This window comes from Lupinus angustifolius, chromosome LG06, assembly GCF_001865875.1.
Source record: "Lupinus angustifolius cultivar Tanjil chromosome LG06, LupAngTanjil_v1.0, whole genome shotgun sequence".
Taxonomy (NCBI): Eukaryota; Viridiplantae; Streptophyta; class Magnoliopsida; order Fabales; family Fabaceae; genus Lupinus; species Lupinus angustifolius.
In genome coordinates this window covers 1,488,654-1,497,550 of record NC_032014.1, presented here as the reverse complement: position 1 = coordinate 1,497,550, position 8,897 = coordinate 1,488,654, and the positions used below count along the sequence as shown (strand labels likewise).

Genomic DNA, 8,897 nt, shown 5'->3' with positions numbered 1-8,897 from the left:
CATAGCAAACATGTCTCCTGAGTACGGTGCAACCATGGGCTTCTTTCCTGTGGATCATGTCACTTTGCAATATTTGAAACTGACTGGCAGAAGTGATGAGACTGTAAGTTAACACTTGCATCATGCTATTTTATGTTGTCTACACATGCTTATAATTCTTTCTTGCAGGTTTCTATGATAGAGTCCTATTTGCGAGCTAATAAGATGTTTGTAGACTATAGTGAGGTATATGTAGACCTTGTTTTTGGGATAGTGATATCAAAAATGTTTGAACAAAACTGGTTAGACTGAGATTTTGCTTTTGTGCAGCCCCAAGTGGAGAGAGTGTACTCATCATATTTGGAGCTAAATCTTGAGGATGTCGATCCCTGTATCTCTGGTCCAAAGAGCTAATAGTCATAATGTTTTCCCTGTTTAGAAAACTACATAAAAGAAACTACCACCAACTTCAGAATGCTATCAAGCCTAGCAGTTTTTTTTGAAAATGTCATTCCTTCCCTTGTCCAACCATATATTCCGAGAAGAGGGAAGATCAGATTCACTTGGTGCATCTGACTCGAAGGTTAAATTTGACCACAAAATATCTATATGCTACTAACTTTGTTAACAAATATGTGACGTTGAACAACACTTTGGAGTTAGTTGTAATGTTTCTTATGAATACTGGAGTTTTGTGTAAGGCTTCATAATCGAGGGATGGTCTGTGTAGTAAGTGCAAATGACGAGGGGGGTGTAACTTACTCTAAAGGTTAATATGCCTTTTCAGTTTTTTTGTGTGTAACCCTTTCTTTAAATGTTTTCAGGCCTCATAACCGTGTCCCTTTGAAAGAAATGAAGGTAGATTGGCATGCCTGCCTCAACAACAAAGTTGGGTTTAAGGTATGAAATATTTGAACCATGCCCATATTTTTAACATCTAAATATAAACTAGTGTACCTTATCCCTTGCATATAACTTCACCTTCAATTTTCCATTGGCACTGAACTCTTGGCGACACCTTTATCACTCACTCGGATGCTGCTATCGTCTTCCTTATTTATATAATTATTTATTTTCATATAATTATGTGTATAGTTCTAAAAGCATGTGGTTTTCGTATAAGTCGAAGTAAGATGAGGTATATAGAGTGTAAGTTTAGCAAGTGGTGAACAAACCCTACTGTAGAGATGAAAATTGGAGATCACGCCATACCACAACTCTCACAAGATTTAAGTAGAATTGCACCTTAGGTGATTTGAGCATGTGTGGAGAAAACTAGTAGAAGCCCAATAAGGAGAGTAGATCAAATAGAGGTTAGTCCAATTTCTAGAGGTAGAGGAAGACCAAGAAAAATCATAGGTAAAACGATCATATATTTTTCAGAGATCAATGCTTTGTCAATGGACATAATTTATGATAGAGCATTATAACATTTTTCGATCTATGCATTGAGTTTATTCTCTTTTTACTGTTGTATTTCCTTTTATTCTGGGTAAGATGAATCATTGTTGTAAAGGGTGTCATGGCTGGCACCAAAATGATTGATTGCTTCTTGCTGGTTTAAGTTCATGCCTTTGCCACTTCAGGCATACCTTAGTGGTTCAGGTAAGGCAAGTATGTAGGACCTGGTTGATAAAATTATAGAAATAAAGAAGAACAGGCACCTAACTTGCTAAGGGTGGTGCTAAAGGGTGAAAAACATTCAAAATTACACTACTTGTCAGTTTTTGGGAGTTATTTTTATAACTTGGGCATCTGAATCTCTTATCTTCCTCAAGAAAATTTATGCTTTATTGCTTAATATGATAAATCAATGCAAAGTAATCAAATATTTTACTCTTTTTTTTGGTCTAAATTTATTGCCTTTCTAACACGAGTAAGGTTTGCACTTCTTTGGTGCCTCCCGCTTTATGTCATTAAAACCCCTTGGTGCTTAAGAGTTTAGAGTGCTCTCACCTTTCACCTTTTTATCCGTGTTCTTGGAAACAGTGTGCTTTATCCTGACAGTGTTGTTGGAACTGATTCAACACAACTATGATAGATGGGTTGGGTGTTGCTGGGTGGGGAGTTGGTGGAATTGAAGCAGAAGCTATAATGCTTGGCCAGGTAACAATGGCATGTTAATCTGTTCCAGAACTCCAAGCTTCTTTTAAAAGATGAGAATATCATTAATTCGTACATTGACTATCTGTAATAAAAATTTCAATTTTCTCTTTTGCTAAACTAGTAAATTATTAACGACATGTATGTTAGTCGTAATAGTAGATTTTGACTTGTGTGGTTTTGTCCAATTGATTCTTTATGTAGTAAGCTTATATTATAAGCATTTAGTTACTTCTCATATTTTTGCAGCCTATGAGCATGGTCCTACCAGGTGTCGTTGGGTTTAAACTATTAGGAAACTATGAGATGGTGTGATAGAGTTTTATGGTAAATACTATTTTATGCAATGATATACTTTTGGCATCACTTGCCTAGATGATTAATGTTTGCTTATATAATTGGTTTTTTTACCTCACTTATGCAGGCAGGGGAAGGCATGAGTAAACTAACTTTAGCAGTTCGTGCCACCATAGCAAACATGTCTCTTGAGTACGGTGCAACCATGGGCTTCTTTCCTGTGGATCATGTCACTTTGCAATATTTGAAAGTAATGAGACTGTAAGTTAACACTTACATCATGCTATTTTGTTTAGACTATAGTGAGGTAATATGACACCTTGTTTTCGGATAGTGATATGAGAAATATCTGAACAATTTAATAGTGCACTATTATAAAAATTTAATATGACACTATTATAAAAATTTAATAGTGCATATCTATAATCTAATTCGAACCATTAGATTTTTCTAAAATAAATGACTAAACATGTGGAGTATTTGTTCTTAACTTACTTCATGATTAATGAGATCTCCTCCATTTTTTAATATGTATATAGGGATATAGGCTTAATATTTTATAAGTGACATTTTAAATATTTTTGAGAGATGATATGTATACCCTTTCTCACAAAACATTTTTTAAAATCTTAAATATATGCTCATAAACATTTGTTACAAATATTCTTGTTTGTATTAATCATTAGTCAAAGACAATTATTTTATTCAGCTCTATTCAGGTAATATAAAAATATGATTTTGTATTTTTAGAATTGTTTTTTTAATGAAGTCACCTTTTTTCATTGAACTAGGATAGAAAATTGAGACAATTGATCTATATGTCCTCTACTCCTCTTCTTATAACTATACTCAAGGAAAACCTTTGATCCTTGTTTTAGTGATTAAATGAGTTTCCAAACTCTAAATTGAAAAAATGGCCTATGCATGTGTCATGCTTTTAAAACCCTAGCCCTATAACCATAGTTATTAAATCCGTATCGTACTGGCCGGTTCAACCGGAAAACCGGTGAACCGGGCCTCTAACCGGTACGGTACAAGTGTCGAACCGGCCAAGTATCAAAACCGGTCAAAACTGGTCAAAAACCGGTGAACCGGCCGATATTTTACTAAACCGGCCGGTTTATACACATATTTTTTTAAAAAAAAAAACTTAAAAACTTAAAAATTCATTACAAGGTAACACATCTTTCCAACCATTCTTCAACCCTTCAAGGCACATACTTCCAAGACATACTTAGATTACACATTTTGGTTCCTAACGTGACATTTGTGTAATCTTGGAGTACTATCTGAAGCTAGGATTTAGTAGAAAAGTATAATATTCATATGAGACAACTTTGACTCATTGGTGTTAAATGTTAAAACTCCGAATTTATTTGTTTTGTAGAATGAGTTGTGAACTTATGTCATTTATTTATGTTTTGCGGTTGTTAAGTGATACTTTTGGTTTGATATGTTTTTTAATTTAGACTTTGAATTTGTTAAAGACTTAAAGTTGTTTATTTATGTGAATTTTGAGTACATTATAAATATTGATTATAAATTTGAGCTACCTATTTGGAATTTTTTTTGTTATAGGTTTATATATATAAATATAATTAGGTATGTCCGGTTTAACCGGCATGCGGTTTAATTACTGAACCACTATACCAGTACCCTGACCGGTTTGATAACCGGTACGGTTTTAACCTATAACTCTCTGTTTTGGGGAAAATGAAAAAAGTCCCAAAAACTCTAAATGAGTATAGCACTTTATGTACCGTTACTTGGGAATGGTACATACTTGTTGTCTCCCACTTTGTGTTACTTCATATCTCAAGGGTATGTGATTGGCCAGAAAAAATATATTTAAGTTAAAATTTGATTATTAAATATTTTTTTGACCAATCATAAATCCATATTGACATAAAGTATGAAACAACAGACATACTCCCACTTGAGAATGGTTAGAAAAATAAATCATTATTAAACTTTTAAGTTAAATATATTTTTCAATCAATTACAAATATAGTAATATATAAAGTGACGTATTGTATGGGATAACATATGTGCTTCTTAACTTAACATACCCCTTTTTTATTTTATCACAAGTTGGTTGTCAAATTCACTTCTAAAAATTTGTTTCCTATTTATTTCTAATAACGTTTTGTGATTTAGGGTTTTATAAGAACTTTGTGCATGTTTCTAGTATATTTATAAGAAAGTTATACTAAAATTATATAATTAAAATAATGAAGTGTAATTTTAACAATTTAGTAATTTATAGTATATAGATTTAAGGTTTTGAAAATTATACAAGAAATAGGGTTTTATTTCAAAAATTGTTATAATATTAAGATTACACTTAATTGTTTTATTTTCTTATAAAAATAAAAACAAATATAATAATCACACCCAAAATCACTTACAAAGTTCTAGACTACAGTCAATTCTAGTTAAACAGATTTTTTAACATTTATAAAATAGAAAATATAAGGTTGATAAGATGATGCAAGATTAATTTTAAAGACAGATTTAAAAAGCTGAATGAGTCAAATCTAATTCTTAAATGACAAAAACATCTAACAAACCATTGCCATACTCATTTTTATTCACTACCATTTTCCAAGCACAAACCAAATGTGTTGGACTATCAATTTTAACATTATTATATCCTTTTTATTATTTTTTTAGTTTGTTGAGTATATGCCTAGTAACATAAGTTGGCATCTAACATGATATTCAATATTGACATAAAATCTAATAATTTACCTGTAATTATCATAAAAACTTAAATAATATCACACATGTAATTAATTAGTTAAGGATATTGATCTGATATATAAGTTGAAAACTCACATAATTGAATAATAGAATAAAAAATTAGAAATTATAATTTAAATATAGTCATAATTTATATTTTAAAATAAATAATATAATCACAAATGTATTATCATGGTGTGTAAAAATTAAATGACTTAATTTTATATATTTTGACATACTTAATTATAAGTAAAATGTATTTGAACAAAATGTAGAGCATTAAAATAAAATAACAAACTTGAGTTGAAATTAGAAAAGACATAATGTTTAAAATTAAGATTGTTTTAACCCTTTTACATCACCAAGGTAAGGGGAGCTACAGCTTTAATTTTACTATATATATATATATATATATAATATTATTTATTTTTTAGAGTAAATTACACTGATATTTCATGAGTTTTAGTGTACTTATACAAATCACTTCTTACTTCTGTATATCTACACAGACCCTATAACTTTTATACTTTCATTACACTAACAACACATGCATTAGAAATAAGTGTAATATTTTAAACAAAAATATATAATAAATATAATTAAGTTAAACAAAATATGTTATATTGTTGAATATATAAATCAATGTATCTTTATGATTTTTTTTATTACAAAATGTATCAACAATTCCAAAGAAATATTGTTTAAATCGTTTTTATACTATATCATAACGAACCAAGAATAATAATAAAGTATCGACTCATATATTATTTGAATTTGTCTTCACAATATATCATGTTTTGTTTATCTAAATTGTATTTATCACATTTTTTGTTTAAAAGATTATACACATTTCACGTGCAGAGGTGTATAGGTGTAAAAATTGAGGAATGATTTGAGTAATTCCACTAAAACTGAAGAGGTGTTAATGTAATTTACTTATTTTTATTATTACTTGATAAGATTTAGCATTGGATTAGATATTAACGATTAACAATTAATAATATGATTAAGAATTAATACTTAATATTTAATAACACGAATTTAAAAAAGAAGTGAAAAGTAAATGGCCTAATAAACCCTCACCTGAGGCCCATTTAATAGAGGCCCATTTAATGGAAGCCCATTTAAAAGAGGCCCAATATTGCGTGACCTTTACGTCTGAACGTTGCCCTTTTCCCTCTATAAATATAACTCTCTGGTTTTCTGTAACTGAACATGCTCATTACACTTTGCAATGATTCGTAGAAAGACATCAATTTCATTGTGCACTGTTTGGTCGTAACTATTGTCTTTCTTAAGCTGGTAAACAAAATCGTTTCCAAAGCCCTGGAATAATTTCTTCTTCTTTTATGTTTTTTTCCTCTTGTTGTGTTGAAAATGTAGATAGTGAGAAAGAAGAAAGAAATTGATTTCTTTACGCCTTTTCTGACCTCACACATCTCTCAATGGCATATGTCTCTTGATTTTCAATCTTGGTATATATTTTTGCAAAGAGAGATAGATCTTGATCACTCTAAAACATATTATTTTCAATCTTCGAATCACTGTATATTTGATTTAAGGAAAATGTGTCTTTCTTGAGCTTACAAACACTCTTCCAAAACCCTAAAAGAAGTATTCAAGAATCCAAGAGTGTTTTCAATCTGAATCTTAATTATTCAAGAATGTTTGATCTTCATGAACCAAAATTTTAATTGGCTTTACAAACCCAAGAGTTAGGTTTGGGCTACGCATAATGCTTGCAAGATGAATTATAGTTGGCTATATTTTGAAAATCTGAATGAGACCTTAATTTGTTGGATGACTATATATGAAATTGCAATATGAATTATGAATTCTTTATTCATATTGTAATATCATGATGCTGGAAAAATAAAATTGTGCCTTTGGGTTCTTAAATTCAATTATAATACTATATGATATGATTAAGACTATGTGACTGCTAAATGCAATTATCATAATATGAAATCGGATGGTATGCCTGACTCTAGTTGCCTATAAATTCAAATTGGAATAAGATCCTAGTTTGCTTGGCTAGCCCATAATCCCATATATTTGCAATTGAATTCTGTGTAAAATCAGGATGATATGCTCGGAGGTTGTATAAGCATAAATGTGGAGTGGATGGTATGTAAGTGGTGTCCCTTAATCCCCTACCCCTAACTGTGTTTGAAACTTCATATAACTGTGGATGGTATGTATGTATGTAAGTTACTATCTGTTAAGGAGTTAGAAAGTTTTTTTTTATAAGGAATCCTATACGTTTTATGTGGTATGCCGAATTTAGTATGTAGTACACGAACACGAGTGAACTATTTAACTAGGTTTACCCAAAAACATAGAATTAGAAAGTTTGTTATGATACCTTAGACTGGCGTAGATCAACCAATGCTTTATAACGACCTACTGAAGCCATGCTCCCAAGATGCTTGTAAACAAAAGGGTCTCCAAATGGGATATCTTTCGCAGAAAAAGCCTTGGCTCCATTCTGTTTCCCAATTGTGTTCAACAACTCCACAGGATATTTTCCCTCCCTTTCAGCAACCTGTAAATCATCAATGCATAGATATGGAGAAGTATTCTAATCATCAGTGCATGGGACATGGGCAATTCTTTATGCTTGTTTTTCAATAGCAGAATATAAACTTACTACTTTTTTTTTTTAGAATGTATAGTTACAATCAACTGTTATTTTGATCAACACAATGCCATTACTAATTCGTTGACTTTTCCGGTTACTAGGAATGACTAAGCATAGATCAGCCGCAAAACAATCTCCTGCTTCAGCATAATGTGAAAAAATGACAGTTTACATGAACAATAAAAAAGGGTGGCCCAGTGCGTGCATGGTGCTCCCACTGTCCCACATGATGGGCTTTGGGGACGATACATGTACTGAGATTTACCCTGGTCAGTAGAAAGACTGTTTCTTTGATTTGAATCTACATTCTCCAATGTGCTAAGGCTCACCCTTAGACATTAGTATTCTATTACTAAACCTGTTACACCATGCTCAGGAGCAAGCACAGATACATGCATAAATGTGGAGTGGATATGTATGTATGTAAGTGGTGTCCCTTAATCCCTTAACTGTGATGGTACGTCTGAAACTTGAAAAGCCTAATTCCAATGACAATATGACTATTCATATTTCATAATGTTTATGTAGGATGGTGTGCTTGTGTTTGATAAACTAATTGCAATGTCAGGATGATATGCTTGAGGTTGTATAAGCATAAATGCGGAGTGGATATGTATGTATGTAAGTGGTATCCCTTAATCCCCTAACTATGTTTGAAACTTGAAAAGCCTAATTGCAATGACAATATGACTATTCATATTTCATAATGTTTATGTTGGATGGTGTGCTTGTGTTTGATAAACTAATTGCAATGTCCACATGAAGTTTTTATTCATAAAATGAATTTTGTATCGTATCTTTGACCCTTGATGCCTTTATCATGTGATACTATTTGCATGTGTCTCTTCATATTTCTTAAGGTTGGCCAAGTGACTTTTCAATGCCCTGCCTTGGCAAATGGGTCAATAGTTTGCCACATGATGGTCGAGGGATAGTGTGCCACCAGTTCATTCCATGTCATGTGAGTAAAAGAAGAGACAATTCCAATGACATTCTCTTTGAGGTTAAACCTATTTCTTTTTGTATCTACTGCCTTTTTTGGGTTTCATTTGGAAATACAAAATTTGTAAATTCAGCTTGTAGTTTTATTAAGTTATTGATAAATGTAAGCTTCATGAACATGATTTCGAAGATA

The 8,897-nt window shown here is 31.4% G+C and overlaps 2 long non-coding RNA genes and 1 pseudogene across 3 annotated transcripts in view; 2 read left to right on the top strand and 1 right to left on the bottom strand.

Annotated features, from left to right (window-relative positions):
• LOC109348721 overlaps positions 1-8,897 on the top strand; it is a 64,429-nt pseudogene that overhangs the window by 11,645 nt on the left and 43,887 nt on the right.
• The window catches only part of LOC109348732, a 25,185-nt gene that overhangs the window by 12,693 nt on the left and 3,595 nt on the right, over positions 1-8,897 (bottom strand). The window lies entirely within an intron of this gene.
• LOC109348724 lies at positions 5-2,846 on the top strand. 2 transcript variants are annotated; one of them, XR_002107777.1, is made up of 7 exons: positions 5-103; positions 169-225; positions 310-562; positions 804-879; positions 1,969-2,085; positions 2,332-2,409; positions 2,511-2,846. It is a non-coding gene; the product is annotated as an uncharacterized LOC109348724 (long non-coding RNA). The 2 variants fall into 2 exon arrangements; XR_002107776.1 differs by having other exon boundaries at positions 2,507-2,845.